Below are 18,231 nucleotides of genomic sequence, written 5' to 3'. Positions count from 1 at the left end.
GATGCAAAGAGAGGGGCTGGCAGAAAGAGGGGAAAAAACAAACAACTCGAAAATGGAAACAACAGAGCTCAGACTTTCACCTCAGTAGATATCCTCGGCTCACGTATTTATCAGGCAATGAACAAGACAGGCTGAGAGAAGGGTAGGGTGTGTATTTCATTTCCTCCACCCAGATAATAGCCATTTTAAAATAAGTGGCCACCACTGGTAATAAGCAGCACTCACCATTCCCACTTACAACTTACTCAGCTTATTCATTACTTCAGTTAAGAGCTATTGAGGACTTGCTGTGTGAACAGGGAAGAGATGGGGTGCTATCCTCACCTTCTAACTAGCTTACAGCTAGGAAGGGACACACACTTATTTCTCACACTGAGAAGTAAGGCTTAAAGGCTTAGAGAAAATGAACTCTAATAAAAGTTGAAGGTGAAAAGGCCTAACACAAAGGCAAAAAATCAGTTCTATAGGGATTCCGAAGCTTGATTTTTCTGTTTGGAGCAGTGAGCATCATAGCAAATTACGATTTGAGCCGAGACTCTGGAGAAATAGGCTGCAGAGATTAGAGATACTAGGGAAGGACTAGACGGTGAAGAATAGCATGAAGAAACGCAGAGAGGCAAGAACTGGGGAACAGGTTAGGAAACCGCGAGCTATAGCTAGTTTGGCTGGAATGCAGGGTGTGTGGAATTTATATATTGGAGATTGGGAAATAAAATTAGAGATGTAAGTAAAGATTGGATCACAGAGAACCTTCACTGTCAGGCTAAGGATTTGACTAGGAAACCATACGAAGACTTTGAGCTATTACCTTACAAGGGCTGTGCCTTAGAATAGTGAGCCCTGGTACACCATGTAGGATCAATTAAAGTAGGAGGAACTGAAAATCTATAAAATAAAAGACAGGAAGAAGAACCAGGAAATTACATTTATCATGGAATGCATTATAACAGCAAACATTGGCAAGGGTGTGGAACAACTAGGACTTTTGTACACTGCTGCTTGGAGTATAAAGTTGAAAACTCGCTTTTCAGCATTTTGGCAATTTCCTGCAATGTTTAACTTGACCTTATGACCCAGCAATTTTACTCCTAGGTGTTTACCCAAAACAAATAAAAACCTAAGTCCACAGAGAAACTTGTACAATAATATGTCTGGCAACTGTGTTCAAAATATCTAAAAACTGGAAATAACCCAAATGTCCATCAACAAAAATTAAATAAATTATAGAATATTCATATAATAGAATACTATTTAACAATAAAAAGAATGAACTAGGACACACAATGACATGGTTGAGTATCAAAAATACAGTGTTAAGTAAATAAAGAGTACGTGCTGTGTGATTTCTCTTGCTGTGTTTGAAATCTAAATTCAGAGAAAGTTAATCTTCTATTGAAATTATAGAAATCAAATAGTGGCTTCTTGGGGAGAGATGAGAAGGGAAGGATGGGGACTGGACTGGAAGGAGCATGAGGGAACTCCCTGGGGGAAGACAAATGCTTTGCATATTATTTGGGGTAGTAGTACACATATTATACAATTGTCTAAAACTCACAGTCTGAACATGTGATACCAGTACATCTTATTTTGTAATAGTTCTATCTTAGTTAAAAAAAATCTAGGTCACTGAAAATGTAGCATTCACTCACCCTTCCTGAAAATAAAACCTACAAATAAAAACACGTATTTCTATTATCTGTGGAATCAGTCAAAATTAATACAATGGCTGAAATACTGGTTAGAAAAAAGCTTATTAGTGAGCAATAAAAAAACTATAGGTGAAAATAAGTGTGCTTAGATTTTTAAATCAATTTACTAATTTCTGTAAAAGACAATTAAAGTGATAAAATTAATGCTTAAATTGTGGCCAAAAATTCTGAAAAGTCAATGGGAAAAGATAATGCAGTGGTGAATTTAAAGAAAACGACATTATTTTAGCCTTAACTGCAGACAAAGCCAATATTACTCTCAAATACCATATTTTTACATTTAAAGTATTTATTGTAGACTCTAGTGAATGTCTTTTCAATTAAACTCGTGGTTCATAAAATTGGCTTTGAAAATAAAACTGATGTGGTTGCACTTATTTCTCACACTGAGAAGTAATATAGTGCTCACTGAAACGTGTATTTCTATCTATTGAGTAGATAGAGCTAAGGTTTAAAAAAAGGCAGCGTATAGCTTTATGCAATTAGCTTAGGAAGCAAAATTAAATTACAATTCATCATCTCTCACTCAGGTAAGCTCTACATGTATACTTAAGGTTACCTGTTTGGAAGTCAGGATTGTATGTTATGTTTAAAAACAAGATAGAGATCTGTGGAGTTTGTCATTCTAGTCACTTGCTTGGGAGTAAACATGAGTTAAAAGGAGCTGGAAGTCCATTCAAGAGGGAAAATATTGCACCGTGTATAACTCATGTACCTCTCTCTAGAGGAAAAGCTAAGCTGCTACCTGGAGGTGTGTTTTCCAGTGATAAGCAAATATGCAGTGGTAAGCTCTGTGTAGAAATGGGATATTGTATAGAAAGTTGATTGAGTGGAGAGTGTCACTCAGTGTAATCTCTTGAAATGCACTATAATTATTTGGATCTTTCCAGCTTCCCACTTTGGCCACTTAATTCTCTGAACTTCCACTACATGAAGAGACTAGAACTTGATTAGAAATAAATGGAATGACTCTTAATGAGCAAGTGGATGAATAAATTGTGGTAAATCCCTACAAGGGACTATTAGAAAGTGAATGAGTAGAGTTAATTAGTTCCATATTGACATTGTGCACTATTTATGATATACTATGTAAGAAAAAAGCAAGATTCAGGATAATGTGCATTATAATAATATATTTTGACAAAAACGAAGCACAAGGACAAAAATTCCAATACAGATCTAAAAGTCCAACAAACAAATGTCATACTAGAAGAACTAATAATGTTGTTTGGATTTAAGAGGAAAAACTTGAAGGATCTGTTCATAATGCACACGGCAACTGCTATAAGGAAATAGCTCAAGAATGCATAGACTATGAAAGAAAAACCAGGAAAGATGAGTTAGCATGGCTAGATGGAGGGATGGAGGGAGGGAGGGAGGGAGGGAGTGGGGGAGGGAGGGAGGGATGGATGGATGGATGGATGGATGGATGGATGGATACATGAATGAAAGGATGGATGGATGGATGGATGGATGGATGGATGGATGGATGGATGGATGGATGCATGGATGGAAATGAGGGGGACAAAATAAAGGGAAGAAGGAAAAGTATTTGTCTTCAACAATCCAAAGACACTGTTCCTTTATATTCCCAGTATCTTATGCTTTTAATAATAATTCTATTGCTGAAATAACTTTTTTCCTCTTCATCCTTAGTATTCTCATATTTCATAATCAGGATCTAGATGTCAGTCTTATCTATTTTTTAAAAAAAACTGTTTTCTTTCAGCTCAGAAAAATATTTTTATATTGCTTCTTAGATAATTTAGAACCCTCAACTCCCCATGTTATTTCTTTCTGGCATTACTACTTGCTGGCTGTTGTACCTCCTTGATATATCCTTTATGTCTCTTATTATTTCTTTACAACTTTCTGTCTTATTTTTTTTGTTGTTCTACGTTTTAAGAATTTCTTCACTTTTGTCTCTTTTAATTAAAATGATTCTTTCATACACTTTGTTCCATTTTATAGCATCCTGTTCTTGCCTTGTGGATACAAGATCTCTGTAAATTAGTATTTCTAAGTTCTCTTCTGTGCCCTGAATTATGTATCTCTCTCTCTCTCTCTCTCTCTCTCACACACACACACAGAGAGACAGAGAGAGAGAGAGAGAGAGAGATTATATTATCCTAAAACAAAAGACTAGGAGTTGGAACTAGGAGTTCTAACTAGGAGTTAGAAAAGAGAGATGTCCATAGATTTCTGGAAGATAGGTAACATATTATTAGGTTGGTGCAAAAGTAATTGCAGTTTTTGCATTACTTTATTACAAAAATCATAGTTACTTTTGCACCAACCTAATAAAAAGTGATGATGACCAAGGAATAGGTGAGAAAAAAGGAAGAAAATTTCCATCTTAGAATGGATGCTGAGGAATGTATGTGGCAGAAGAAGCCAACTGATCTGGTGAAAACGGGTTGCAGTTCTATTACCTAGATGACTCCAGGTAATTCAGAACTTTCACTATTGTTTATGAGATGAAATATACAAGGGTATTAATACATATAGTTTAAAGAATTGGGCGTGTTTCCATCACCCAGTTTTAAAATTACTCATATTTTAGAACCTTCCCTGTGTGTCTCTTTCACATCACATCCCTCTCTCATTCCTGACATTGATTTGTGTGTGAATCATTTTTGTCTTCCAGTTTTTAAAGGTTTTTCTATGTATCTGTAAATACATGTATCAGATATGATTTTTATATAATTTTATATGATACACGTTATGTACACATATAACTTAGTTTTGTTTGGTTTTGAACTTACATAAATACAATTTTGCTATAAGTATTCTTCTAAGACTTCTGCATTCAACATTGTGTTTTTGAGGTTATCCATGTTGAGGCATTTAACTGTTACGTATTTATTCATTTTTCATGGCTGAATTTTATTTCATTGGGTGACTATATTACTATTTATTGATTCAGTTTACTTTAACCAAAATTAGGTGGTTTTCAACTTGAGGTTAATCTGAATCATGATGTTGTGAACATTCTTATACACATTCTATTACATGAGTACTGTACACAATTGTTTCTTGAAATAGATTATTGTATTACAGAAATGCATAGGTTCTGTACCATACTAGATGCTAAACTGGTTTCCAAAGTTCTTGTACTGTTTATTACACCCCAACCAACAGTGGATGGAAGTCTTAGTTCCCCTACATCTTAATCATTTTCAAACATTTAAAAACTTACCAAAATGGCAGTATACAATGGTGTTCCATTTTGGTTTTAATTTTAACTCTTATTACTACAAATACATTTTAAGATTATTTTATGTATTTTGAGCCATCTGCATTTTTTTTTTTTTTTTGGCTGTGAAAATTTTTGTTTATGCCACCTGACCATTTCTCCCCCAAATTTTGAGTTTTTTGCCTTGTGGATACAAGATCTCTGTAAATTAGTATTTCTAAATTCTCTTCTGTGCCCTGAATTATGTATCTCTCTCTCTCTCTCTCTCTCTCTCTCACACACACACACACACACACAGACACACACACACACACAGAGACAGAGAGAGAGAGAGAGAGAGATTATATTATCCTAAAACAAAAGACTAGGAGTTGGAACTAGGAGTTGCAAAAGAGGCTATCAGTTTGCTCATGATCTTTGATACCCACGAACAGTCATATTTGTTATTTATGAAATTTCCATATGGTCCTTCACATTTATTGGTTCCCTTCTAGTTATATGGAATCACATGGCTAATTTATGAGGAAAGGCCTATGACGGGTCACTTCTAAGCCAAAGAATTTACAAGCTGGCACATGACCCTCTCATTCTTGCTATCCATGCCACAGTGACAAAACAAGCCACAGGGTTCTCAAAAGTACAACTACAAGGCCAGGAAGGCTCTGTTTGTCTGGATCCCTGAGTGATTCTGAGGAACAGAGCACATACCCACACCCACTCACTCCAGACAACTTACACTGGATTTGTACCCTGAGAAATGTGAGGGGTAATTTGTTACTACTGCATAGTCTAGTCTAACACTGACTATACTTGCTATTTTATGAATCAAATTTCCAGGCAGGCAGAAGTTTGTTTTGAGCTCTATACTATATTTCATAGGACCGTTTGTCTATTCCAGCACGAACTATCTCAAATTAGTATAATAATAATATTTTTCACTTTCAGTAGAAAAAAGTCTCTATAACTTGTAAACAGGAGTGTTTCATTTATTTTTACCTTTTCATTCTTTTAGATAACTTTAGAATCATCTTTTCAAGCTTCATGCCTAAAAATCCCTACTGAGATTTTGCTTGCAATCGCATTAAATATACAAATCAATTTGGTGAGAATTTACATCTTTTCTCTACTGAATCCTGCATTTAGCTATGTTGTATATTCCACACTTTATTTAGATTGTTAAAAAGTGTTTTTAAATATATTTTATTTTTCCATAAAGCATTTACACAACTTTTAGTATATCAATCCCTAAGTAGTTTATATTTTTATGTTTCTTTTTCTAGATGGCATATGTTAAAATTGCTTCATACAATTAATCACTATCTGTTTATGAATATTCAATTAATTTTATATTTAGATTTGTATCCGACTACCTTATTAATTCTCTTATTTTTTCTAATATTTAACTGAACTTTCTTTTCGATGTATAATACAGACAATTGTATCATCTATGAATAATGAAAATTTTATTTTAGCCTTTCAGATATTTATCTTACCTGCTGATCCTCCCTAGATCTCTGGTATAATCATGAAAAGAAATTACTATAGCAGGCATTTTTTCTTGCTCTTAATCTTACAAGAAATGCTTTCAATCTACCACCATTAAGTAGGCTATACATTTTGGTACAGATCCTTTATCAGGTTAAGAATGTTCCCTTCCATTGCTAGTTTGCCAAGAGATTGTTTTCTGTTTTGTTTTCATTAATGAATGGTAATTTTTGTCAGATGATTTTTCTGCATCTATTGAGATGATCAGATTTTTTTCTTCTTTAATTTGCTAATTAAATAAATCACATTGATAAGTTATCTAATGTCAGACTGAGATAAGCAAACCTGGCAATGATAAATATTATAATTTTTATATTTTGCTGGATTTGGTTCATTAATATCTAGTTGAAGGTTTTCATATCTGTGCTAGTAAGTAAAATTACCCTGTAACATTTGTGTTTTTGTCAGAATTTGGTATCAAGGTTACTTTGTTTCATCCATGAGTAGGATAGCATTTCTGCTTTTAATATACTCTGGTATAGATTGTATAATACCCCAACTATTTATCCTAAGAATGTCTATGAGACCGCACAGAAAATTTGGGGCTAGTGCTTTCTGTGTGGGAATATTTTTAGCTTCAAACGAAAAAAATCTTTTGAAGTTTCTAGCTATATCCAAGTTTTCCTTTGACAGTTCTTCGAAATTACCAATTTCAGCTAAGTTTTCAAATTAACTGGCATATATTATTTTATATTCTATAACAGGCCATTTTTCTTCTATCTGCTGATTTTCATCAGTGGTATCACCTTTCCTTGTGCATTGTGAATTTTTGAACTGTGAGCTACTAATTTTTATTTGAAATTTAATCTCTGTGAATTTTTTAATGTGAGTTTGAATTCAAGGTTTTAAAAAAGGATATGCATTTTCATCTGCCAGGTGCCAAAGGTATTACCAAATTGCTACCACTTACATTAGAAGATCTGAGTGACATTTTCTAGACTGCACAGGCAGTGTAAAAATGAACTAAAACCCACTTCAGAGCTGGCTTATGATTACATATATTTAGAAGAGACTTTTTCCCTCCATTCAGCACTAAGGTTAAAAACCACAAGCTTTACTGATGTTTCTTTCTGCACAGAGAGATTTTCTTTCCTAGTTCACCCTATCTCCAGAGGCATAGCCCCTAAGGATCCAAGCATTGTGCAGTCCTACGAGACTTTCACTTTGGGTGGGCCCTAAAATTTACCTCCCTTACTCTGTATCCAAAGAGCTAATCAAAAGCTCAAGTTCCCCCACGCTTCTTAGAATCCTTAAGGAAGTTCCAGCTGCAGTGTTTACCTGAGTTATAGGATTCTGCTTTCACTTCTATGTGGAGGCTGCAGATTGCAGATTCTTTTTTGCCTAATGCTGGCTCAATGAAGCACTTACATAATTTTTTTAAAAAAATATTCCATCCAACATTTTCATTGCTTCAGTTAGAAGAGTTATTTAGTGTATCTAATCTAATCTGGTAAATTGCCCAACCCACTTCTTTAATCCTTATTGAATAAATCAGTGCTGCCAAAGAACTTTCTGTGATTATAACTGACCAGTTTGGAAGTCACCAGCCACAGGTGGCAATTGAGCAATTGAAATGTGACTCGTGATTTTAGAAGTGTACTTTTATTTTCACTTAATTTTAATTTATTTAAATAGCCACTTGTGGCTAATGGTTACCTTCTAGAACCTTGCAGAAATAGACCTTCATTCACCCATTGATGGTGCTGACACATAATGTTCCTCTGAGGTAAAACTTATAATTCCATATAAAAGAGGAGAGGAGATGCTTGGCTACACAATTCAGAATGGCATAGCCAAGGAAAGTCATATAAAAGAATGTTTAAGGGAGAGCCAGTCTTCATCGAGCCTCATTTTCTTTTTTGTAAGAGAAGAATTTCTGGATGTGTGGCATCTACCTGGACACATCACAACAAAGGATTTAGCATAGGTTGTGGGATTGCATAAGCCAAAAACAGAAACAGAGCGTAGGAAATGGCAGGAGGCACTCCCCAAATGGCTTCATTAGAATAAATCTTATCTCCGCGGCCCTGGCCTTACCTACTAGCCCTAATGAGCCTGCTCTGACTCATAGTGGCTTCCTTTCATGCCCAGACCCATAAATACTTACACCTGAGCTCTCATCATGGAGTCTCTTCCTTGTTATCTGTGGCATCTAATCTTTCCTTGGAACCTCTGGGAATCAGCCATTCAGCAGTAGGCCCATTCACAGAGGGTCTCCTCCCAAAGCTGCTGCAACCAAACACACAAAATGTCTATTTCCTTAAGGAATGAGGATGAGTGTTTACACTGCATCTCTTTGTAGAGTTATGTTCTGCATAGGATAGGCACGGTTGTATGAAAAGAGCCCTGGGCTTAGGGTCAGGAGAAACCAGTTCTAACCCCATCTCTGCCATTAGCCAGTTGCTGGTGCAAGTCACATGGCTGTCCTGGGTACAGTTTCTGCCACTGCAAAAGAAGAGTGTTCAGCTCCATCAAAATAGAAATCCCTCTCCTGGAGTCTAAATGGGAAGATTGAGTTACTCAAAACTGACATATATAAACAGGTAGGAGATTGGACAGGTAACGACTTTTCTGTTTCTATGCTGCTAGGTCCTTGTAACAGGTCAATCTCATTAGAAGGAAAAGCAACCTCAAACTGGTAACTGGGGACTTAATGATGAAAGTGGTACTAAATGGGGACTTTGGGGACAATCTGGTGTCCATATTACACGATTAATCACGATGCACCATAGGACTTTCTTCACTGGCATGGAGAGAAAGGTATCATTAACCTGGCAGGCCTGGTGCGGATTCCATGGGCCCAGGGCTCCTCTTTTTGTTCCATCCGGAGCTTTTCAACCTGGCCATGGAGGGCGGTAGTTTTGAGCCCCCAGTGTCACTATAGGATCTTTCTTCCATAGCAATCATTATTACTCCATTTCTCTTAGTTCCTCTGCACTCCATCCTGAATGACCAGTTTTCTAGTTTAGGGAAAATTAAACACTTACTGTTTCCAAGAGTATTTCTGGGTCATTTCCTGGGATTTTTGTCCTCTCTTTAAGGATAATGTTTTATTTCCCATTAACATGCATTTCACTTCTATAAATGGAAACTCCTTCCACCCATGGACTGTCTGAAAAGTTGGAAGCCACCGGATAGACTTATTTTAAAATAACATGTCAGTTATATTTTCAAATAGTAGGCACTAAATTTAAAATTGTGTATTTGTTGGTTGGAAAAAAGTACAATAAACACACCATAAGGTACCCCAAAGTCTAGAAACATAGGTGAAATCATATACATACTATATATTATACAGATGGGGAAATTGAGTTTCAGAGTGGCTAAAAGCTCAGGGTTGGTAGGTAACAGATCAGATCCAGAATTCAAGCCTGTCTTCAAAGCTATGTAACTTGTCCCACATTAGGTGTAAACATCTCAAATCAGAAACAGCCCCCTAACACATGTATATATGTTTTCTCATTGGGAGCCTATAAATAACGGTCCAACATATCAACCAATCACCTTGAGAGTGATTGAATGAAGTTGAGATGCTTTCTTTAAATACATTTTACTGTATATATTTGAGGTTTACAACATGATGCTATGGGATACATATAGATAATATGGTTACTTACTGGAGTAGACTAACATATCTATTTATCATATATCATAGTTATTTTTGTATGTGTGACAAGAGCAGCTAAAATCTACTTATTTAACAAGAATGCCTAATACAATACAATTTTATTAACTTTAATTCTCAGGTAGTATATGAGATCTCCAACTTGCTTGTCCTACATAGATGCTTTCAATGCACAATGGAAGAATTAAACTAAGTTTTGGCTACTTCAAGATGTAAAAAACAAATTATCTTTTTATTATTTTATTTTTATTTTTATTTTTGTTCCTGAGACAGAATCTGACTCTGTTGCCCAGGTTGGAGTGCAATGGTGCAGTCTCAGCTTACTTCAACCTCCACCTCCCAGGTCCAAGCAATTCTCTTGGCTCAGCCTCTGGAGTAGCTGGGATCACAGGTGCGCACCACCACTCCCAGCTAATTTTTGCATTTTTTTTTAGTAGAGATAGAGTTTCACCATGTTGGCCAAGCTGGTCTTGAACTCCTGACCTCAGGTGATCCACCTGCCTCAGGCTTACAAAGTGCTGGGATTACAGGCGTGAGCCACCATGCCTGGCCTCTTTTCATTGTCTTTTCTAAAGAATTTTCTGAAAACATTATCTTTTCCAAAGAATTTTCTGAAAACATTCGTTTACCTTTCAAAAGGAAACATTTTCATCCTAAGGCCAATTCTATGTACCATGAACTTGTCTTCGTTCTATGGCCTTACATGTATGTGCATGTCCTCTACCTAAGGAAGAAATTACACATACATTACATGTACATGCAATGTCCTCTACCTGAGGAAGAAATCTAGTCACAGGGTGCAGTCATGTCTAACTTGTTTATCCAATGCGTGGCACAGTCCCCTCAGCAGCTATGATGACATAGCCTTAAGGAATCATCAAATGTTTGGGCTGAACAGGACCTTATCATAGGCTATTCCAACCTCCCCACTTCACAGATTAGTAAATTGAGGCCTATTTATTGATTTGGCACTCGCCTACCATGTGCCTTCAATGGGTGAGAAAAAGATGAATTCACCTCAAGACATCTACTGACACCCCATGACAGATTTGGAATAATCATATCAATAGTTGAGACAATGGTGATGAGAATGCTTAGGATTTAAGTATAATAGCACACATTCGACATGATTTATGAAGGTATTGATGGCAAGAGGTTTCGTGAATACAAACTCAGTGAGTACCAAGGTAATGTTTGTAAATACGAAGATCTGAGGACTTCAGAGAAATATTTCAAAGCTTATACAGCAATGCCATTTAAGTTGGAGAGACATGACTTGGTGGAATAGTTGAGCATTTAACAAAGTATTATCGAGATAAAGGCAAGCTGTGGGGCGGCCTGGTGTCCAAAAGGTACAAGGTGGAGCACATGAGGCTCTCCAGCCTTCAGACATCAAAAAGACATTTCTGCTCTGGGTGGAACCAGTTTCTCCGGACTCATATCTTTCTCTCCTCCATTCTGCTCTGCAAGTGCAATCTAAGGGCACTCTTACCTAAACAGATACTGAATTACAAATGAAATCAGTCGTTCTTGGCAAATCAAGGAGGTTAAGGGGAAAAATAAACTTTGTTCTACGTCACCTCCCTGACAAGTCAGCAAGCCCGCGGATAAGAACAACAGAGCACTGATGAGTGTAATGAAAACTCCCAAGTTTGTTCTAGAAATGACTGGAGGAGACACCACAGGCCACCGTGCTCCCAGGACATCACCAATTCTTCCAAGGGATGCTTGGCCTCTGGGGAAGTCCAATTACCCTTCAAGGATAATGTGGTTATAAAGAGCCTAAGATGCTTTGGAGGGCGTGTGAGGTAGGACCACTAAGACCGATTTAATGGAGGTCTGGAAGTCTAAGTCACAACGTTGATTCAAGGATACTGGAGCAGTGTCACAGGTAGGGGTGTACCTTCCTTGAAGTAGCCCCTGAGTATGTTGGAGATCAAAGGTGGATAGAGACTCATAGAAGAGCAAATGAAAGATAAAATTGTATTATTACACTCTCCATGACACTTGGAGAGAACAATTAGCCAACAGCACTGAGGAACTGGCACTCTCAGCACAAATGTCACCAGCCTCCATATTACAGGTCAGCTGATTTCGTGAGGATGTTGGCAGGCTCCAGGCCCAAGGCAGTAGTGGCCATGCCCTAGGATAGTTAGGGATTCATTAGAACAAGGAGTCAAAGCAGAGTGACTCCTTTTTCCCTTCTTCACTGGGAAAGAAATGTGGAGTGCTTGTTCTCCTGTGTCCCCTTCTCTAAGACAAGAGGATTTACTTGCAGAATGTATGTAAGAAACCTGCAGGGACATCCCAAAAAGATTCAGAAGGAATTTGAGAGAGGTTGTCCTTCTTGCAGAGCATTTGGTGCTGGTGCAATTTCTAAAATCCAGGTTAAGTTAAAAACAAAAAGGCCAGGCATGGTGGCTCATGCCTGTAATCCCAGCACTTCGGGAGGCCGAGGCAGGTGGATTACAAGGTCAGGAGATGGAGACCATCCTAGCTAACATGGTGAAACCCCATCTCAACTAAAAAAAAAAAAAAAATACAAAAACTTAGCCGGGCACAGTGGCATGTGCCACCATGGGACTACTCCTGAGTAGTCCCAGCTAGTCAGGAGGCTGAGGCAGGAGAATCGCTTGAACCCGGGAGGCAGAGGTTGCAATGAGCCGAGATCACACCACAGCACTCCAGCCTGGGCAACAGAGCGAGACTCTGTCTCAAAACAAACAAATAAACAAACAAAAACCTGTTTCTTTTTGTTCATTATTATTGAATGAATGTCCTTGTGGAATTCAACTACTTGATATATTACTACTACTTGGTATATTACTACTACTTGGTATATTACAATATATGGTTTCCACCTTTCTAGTTTTCTTGTGGGTCCTCTGACATCTTCTTTGTGTACTACCATGAACATTTCCTCACAAGATAGCACCAGTCGAGATGAGAACAATAACTTCTTTGAATGGAACAATGTCTGTGGATTCTGAAAATAACATACAGCAATTTCTACTGCACTGAGACAATTGCCAAGAAGAGGTTCTAGAAGACGTAATTTATTCTATCTGTGGTTGTCAAAACACATCTGCTGCCCTTTACACATTTTACTTAAAAGATCACCTCTATGAATATTGCATTCACTACACACTGATGAGGGTTGGCCTTTATGTGACTATAAATATATGTATGTTTGGGTGAATATATGCCACGTTTGTATTCTTGTTTATTTTGTTCTACAGCGAGTGTATTTATTCAGGCAGTCTCCAACACACACAACTGATATACATATGAATAAGACACAGGGGAGTTTAGGTGTAGAATGCCACACCTTCTTGCTCCAATTCAGGACACCGATGGAGTTACCAAAGTAGGGAGGCTCTAGGCCTTACCTAGAGAGAATTAACAACTGATTAGTGTTCATTAGTATCATTCTCACCCTTATGCTGTAGAGTAGGAGGGATCGCCTCTTATACTTTCAGATAAAACTGTGTGTGCTGCTTTTGTTCACAGGATGCGATCCTGGGCAAGTAGCTTCACCTCTCTGGGCTCAGTTTTCTGATTCATAAAAGAAGAATAACAGTATCTGCTTTTTTCTCCCTCATAGGATGATTGTAATATATCATTATATAAAATGAAAAATTACAATGCAAAAATATTTCTCTTTTATTACAATTACCCTTTTTTAACAAAACAGTATCAATTGAAAACTCAATGGAACCCTTAAGAAGAGTCCCTCTCAAAAACTAAAGTATTGTAATGCTGAATTCCAAAGGAATTTATTAACAGTCTTTAGGATCAAAGCTGTCTCAATAGCTACAGGCAGTCTGCGTGGGATATTTTGTGTCGCCAGAAGGAGGAGCTTTGCTTTTGGGAATCTATCCCATGTTAGTAACAGAAGCAGGACTGTTAGAGGTATAGTGTTTCCTGAGACCCAAGGCAGAGACCCTCTTTTTCTGTAATCTGGGCTATTCAAAATTCAATGTGATGCACACCATAATTTATTGTTCTATGGTTTGGAGGATAAAAAATCATATGTCAGAGTTTTCTCACCTGAAAAGTAAACACTGAAAAAGAAATGTAACTGGAAAAAAAAAAAAAACTCATACACTTAATTTGTTTAGAGTGCAGATTTCATGTTCTATGTTTTTCACTAGAATTTAAGATGAAATTAACCAAAGTTTGTTCCCATAGGCACTGATTTCGCCAGCACATCAGAGATGCCCTTTGGCCCCTTAGCTGATTGCAAGAGGTCCTTCATCAGATGAGCTTCTGGCAAGAGAAAAATAAAAATTTTAGGACCTTTACCTGTTATAGACCCCAGGGGCCAGACAACTAATTTCTATTCATCTAAGTGTTTCCTCTGTTCTCTTTGTGGCTCTGGGAACCAAGAACTCTCATCTGTCACCATGAAGCAGGTGGTTGCTGGGGATGAGGCTGATAGGAGCCCCACCCCTTCCATGAAACAAGTTGAGCCCGTGTGAACAGGGCTAAGGATGGGGAATGCCAGCAGTCACATCTGGGTGCTAGTTCAAGTTTCTGCCCCACCCCATCCGAAGTAAACAGAGGAAGGGGTGGCAGCATTTTACCAACTGAAAGTGAGGCTCAAGTATTTGTAAATGTCAGAAATCAAAAGATTAACACTTAGGAAAATGTTATATTTGCCAAAAAAAAAAAAACCTAAGGATGCTATACAATTCTACTTTTTTAAAAAATCAACCAAAAATTGTTCTCATATGCACCAAAAATGAGCATTCAAGAAAAATATTCTGAATTGGTTTCATGTTATTTTACTGGTGTTTGGATTGTTCATGACACTACCCAGGTGGAATCATATGTAGACTCTTACATGCATGCCATTTGGTATTAGATGAAATAGTCACATTAGTAATAATTCTATACTTAGAAATTTATGTCTCATAATTTTTTTGAGTACCCAAGTGTAAGTGCTTTGGAAAAATCAATGACTTTTAAAACATTTTGGTTTTTTTCATTGTTGTTTGTTTTTGTGTGTGGTTTTTTTTTTTTTTTTTTTTTTTTTTTTTGAGACGGAGTTTTGCTCTTGTTGCCCCAGCTGGAGTGCAATGGCGCGATCTCTGCTCACTGCAAACTCTCCCTCCCTGGTTCAAGCTATTCTCCTGTCTCAGCCTCCTGAGTAGCTGGGATTACAGGCACCTGCCACCATGGCCAGCTAACTTTTTGTATTTTTAGTGGGACACAGGGTTTCACCATGTTAGCCAGGCTGGTCTCGAACTCCTGACCTCAGGTGATCCATCTGCCTTGGCCTCTCAAAGTGCTGAGATTACAGGCATGAGCCACCATGCCCAGCCAAAAGTTTTAACTTTGTAAAATTAAATTTCTCTTCAGAAATTACACAATAAATGTATTCAGGCTCACTGGTACAAAGATATATTAGGAAAAATTTAATATGTAGATCCTTATTTCCAAGGTAGCCAGAGAATTATTTCACATATTTCTCCATGACTCAACAAATGTGTGTCATGTTTTGTAATGTTTCTACAAAATAAGTTTGTATTATTTACATTACTCCTCAAACTTCTCATCTCACTTAGCAATCATTCTTGAGTATTCCTCCAAGTAAATCTTGAAGATCTAATTATTCCATATTATACCTGCAAAATGTTTCATTCTATGGATGTAACACAATTTGGCCAATCCTTGCACAGCTGATGGACATTCAGTCTGTGTCCAGGTATTTTGTTTTGTTTTGTTTGTGACTCTTTATTTTTCTACTACAAACAGTCTTATGACACCTTGCTAAATTTGATACACATATCTTTGAGATATGGGTAAAAGGGCACATGCATTCTTAGTTTACCAATTATTGATTGTTTGTTTTCTAAATGCTGTAGCAATTTATACACCCACCATCTTCTCTTTATGCCAGGAACACTCAAATTGTTCTCTTCTGGCTATTTTGAAACATACAATACATTATTGTTAAATTATTCTATATTTTAAATAGAAAAGCTTGTACATGCTTATTGCAAAGACTTTTTTTAAAACTAAAAGTCAACTGACAGCTATCCAAATGACAAAAATGTTAAAGTACAACAACATTCAAAATTGAGCTTGAGTCATTGTTTATTCTTCCCATCAGATTTTAATTACTCTAACAATTTTGTAATAGAACAGATGTAGAAAGGAACCAGCATCCCTTCCTAAATATTTTCCTGATCTTGCTCATATGCATTTGAGTCTTACAGATATGCTTCTAGCACATTAAACTTTTCACTTTTAATTTTTACTAAATATTAACAAGATAAGTACTTTTCCATTAAACGGCTGCTTAATATTTTATGATTTGGATCTATAAACTACTTAATAATTCACCTATTATTGAATGTCTAGGTTACCTCCTGGTTTAGTAATTAGAGGGAACTGTGAAGTGAAAATATTCACGAATGCAAAATAATTCTTTTTGAAATATTTTCTTTGGATAAATTTCCAAAAGCAGAATAGCATAAACATGTTAACAGGTGTTGAGGCATATTGCCAAATTATTTTCCAAATATGTTGCACCTACTTAGCTAGGCACAAGCAAAGAATTGGGTTTATGAATGGCATTTAAACACCTTTAAAGACCCAGAAATCATTATTTTTCATGAGTTTTTTGATACTTTAAAACAATTTTATGCTTCTAGAAACCAGTAGCTATTTGGGGGGAGATAGTGACTAGAAGGGGGAGCAAGCAGATTTTCCAAGGCCCCTGTCATTTTCTATTCTTTACTGAGGAACTGATTCCTGGGTGTGTTTAATTCATGAAAACTAGAAGAGCAGGACACTGAGGATTTGAGCACTTTCTCTATGTATGTTATACTTCCATAAATGTTCAAGAAATGCACTGCAGGAATTTCTTAGAAATGTCAGTCACGTTACTGAAAGATACAGGAACAACCTGGAACATTTTGCCAAGCATCTCTTTGGTCAGAATTAGATTTTTATTTATGCTGATACGTTCATATAAACCATCAAGGGTGTTCAAAAGCACCAACTATGTGTCTGTTAGAAAATTAACCGCAGTCCAAAGTGATGCAGCACCCTTTGTTTTCTAAACCTCAGCAGCAATCTGATTATGGCACCATTGGGAAAGCAAGATCTATCAACTTAGAGCTTACCGTTTCTCAGAATAAACTCAACTCAGGACAAGGTCTAGAGGGGTTAAATGACTGGTCTAAGATCCACAGCTAATGGGTGGCAGAACTAGAACTAAACCCGGGTCTCAAGGTCACCATCACTGGACTTTCTTCAATATAGCAGATTGCCTTCCCTCCTGTCTGAGACAAGCATCAAAAAAACAGACGCTGATTAAAGTCCTTCAGAGGTTTCCAATCAGGCTTGGTTTAAGTTCTCCAATTTAGAGCTTCCCCAATTTAGTGTTCCCTGTCTTATATTTTTGTTATTTCCCAACACACACTGTCATCCTTGGGAGAACCTAGATACTTTTATGTTTTGTACCTGTTGCCTTTTTTACTTAAAATATCCCCCAGTGCTCAGTCTGTACATATTACTTCATTTAAAATATCCACACAGTAGTCCTATAAAGTAGGTTTTACAGATATGGACTTTTCGAAGAACACATAGCTACTACATTTCATCCAGTTCTTTTTTATTTCAAAACCCATGTTCTGAACCACTCTTGTCTGCTGCCTCTGTTCTTCTGTCTATTGCAACTGTGGGTCTTGACAGTTACATGCACACTTGTAGACAGTGCCTCCCTCATTTGCCCTTTCTTACAGCCCAGCCCTTTGAGCTAAGCATTTTTACTTTCCCTATTTACAGTTGAATAAATGGAGGCTCAGAAAGGTGAAGTGACTTGCTTAAGGTCACACCACTCTTATAGCCTGTTCTGTATAATTCCCTGATTCTATATATTTCAGTTAATTATCTAAATATTTACTGAAGACTTACTTGAAGAGCATTAAACTGGATACTCTGGGAATTAAGATCGTTCATGAGTCGCTTCCTGTGTGTTCATGAATTACTTCCTGGGTGCTCATGAATTGCTTCCTCGTGTGTCTCCTCCAACCAGTATGAGACTCTAAACAGAACAGAGCTCGTCCTGTATTGTTCATCAGCCTCCCACAATGCTTAGTCTGACCTGGGATCCAGAATCAGTAAGTACACATTATTAGACA

The 18,231-nt window shown here is 37.1% G+C and overlaps 1 long non-coding RNA gene across 14 annotated transcripts in view; it reads right to left on the bottom strand.

Moving 5' to 3' along the window:
• Positions 1 to 18,231, bottom strand: part of LOC123567108 (uncharacterized) — a 238,287-nt gene that overhangs the window by 15,373 nt on the left and 204,683 nt on the right. For 11 of the 14 annotated variants that reach the window (XR_012419152.1, XR_012419151.1, XR_012419153.1 and 8 more), the window contains one exon: positions 13,298 to 13,630. This is a non-coding gene — a long non-coding RNA (uncharacterized lncRNA). Of the gene's footprint in view, positions 1 to 13,297; positions 13,631 to 17,211; positions 18,230 to 18,231 lie in introns of those variants that run through there. The other 3 variants (XR_012419156.1, XR_012419157.1, XR_012419158.1) reach the window with 3 other exon arrangements.

Source organism: Macaca fascicularis, chromosome 10 (assembly GCF_037993035.2).
Source record: "Macaca fascicularis isolate 582-1 chromosome 10, T2T-MFA8v1.1".
Lineage (NCBI taxonomy): Eukaryota > Metazoa > Chordata > Mammalia > Primates > Cercopithecidae > Macaca > Macaca fascicularis.
The sequence above is the reverse complement of the archived record's forward strand: the minus strand, read 5'-3'. Positions and strand labels throughout refer to the sequence as shown.